Genomic DNA, 1,315 nt, shown 5'->3' with positions numbered 1-1,315 from the left:
CAGTCACCCCTATTATGTTTATTTTACAGCTTGCTTTATTTTTGTAATTCTATTCTATTTTTCCATGCCATATGTATTATTTAAATATTAAGTAAATATTTTTATTGGTAATGGTTTTGTATTAAAATATTATTAGAGGTAGATGGACCAAGTTGCTGACTGTACCCTTTGCCTCCACCATACCCACCCCCACAAGGTCAGCAGAAAGAAACTCAACTCCAACCACAGTGGAGCCTTTGAGATGTCAGGAAAATAACAGTAAGGAGCAGTTGAATATATTAATGAAGTAGGGAATGCAACAGACTTAATGAATAAGCCAATAAAGCTTTGAAAGTGCAACAGACCTATAACAAACACCACTAACCACTTTTTGCATTGCCCAAATCCCAATTGATTGCCCAAGTCCCACATTTTTGGGTTAACACCCGTCATTCATCCAAAAGTGTCTGCACTGCATTACTGGACAGGAGTTGAAGTGACAGAATTTGAAGATATTAAGTCACGTTACAGAATTGTGATTTAAAAAACCTTACTTTGAAAAGAAAGTTCTCTCCAAAGAATTTCGTCCAAATGAAAGTGGTGATCCATTTTTAAAGTACACTGAAATCAGTTGGAAATCCAGAAGGGATTTGACATGTTCAAGTTAAATGCAGAATAAACCCGGCAGGAAGAGAGAGCATGAGGAACCCACAGAGCTCTTTGGCTTACTGATGATTCTGATGCAGGTGCAGATGGGTTTAGGGGAGATCAAAGACGATATTTGGCCAAATCCGTTATAGTACTATGATGAAGGGGGAAGAGGATGAAGATGAGGAGGATGAGTGGGAGCAGAGAGAGGAGGAGACGATGATGACTAGTGGAAGACTAATGGATTCTAACCTTTTTAATTTTCTCCAGGTCCCAGAAGAACCTGCAATCTTCCCATCTCCCCCACCTCTTGTGTTCACTCTTTTGTTTTGAAGTCCTTTCTCATTTGTACTATGGTTCTCAACTTGCTTTAGGAGGAAATACCTTGAGAAGAATACAGTGGGCAAAGAATTTCTATCCCTTTTTGTTCCAAATTCATTTTTATCCTTTCTGGTCTTAAAAACTTTATGAACACCACAGTGTTCTGTGGAGGAAAAAATAATAAAAACCACCTTTTGCTCTCTTAGCTCTGCTGGAAGCTGGAGGGTGCTGGACCCCTGAGTAGTACATAGAATTTTAGCTTTTTTCCTCCTTTTCTGTATATCTGACTCAGAGAACACACTGTCTCTATGTGAATATGGACAGTTAGCATCTACCAATGTGTATTTATTTTCTTGTTTAAAAAAAG

At 38.3% G+C, this 1,315-nt stretch overlaps 1 pseudogene; it reads left to right on the top strand.

The window, feature by feature from the left end:
- The first annotated feature begins 290 nt into the window (after window positions 1–290).
- Window positions 291–806, top strand: LOC115285233 (annotated as a pseudogene).
- The last annotated feature ends 509 nt before the right edge of the window (window positions 807–1,315 follow it).

The sequence above is a fragment of the Suricata suricatta genome, unplaced genomic scaffold (assembly GCF_006229205.1).
Source record: "Suricata suricatta isolate VVHF042 unplaced genomic scaffold, meerkat_22Aug2017_6uvM2_HiC HiC_scaffold_5666, whole genome shotgun sequence".
Classification (NCBI taxonomy): domain Eukaryota; kingdom Metazoa; phylum Chordata; class Mammalia; order Carnivora; family Herpestidae; genus Suricata; species Suricata suricatta.
Note: the sequence above shows the minus strand (reverse complement) of the source record. Positions and strands in the feature narration are given on the sequence as shown.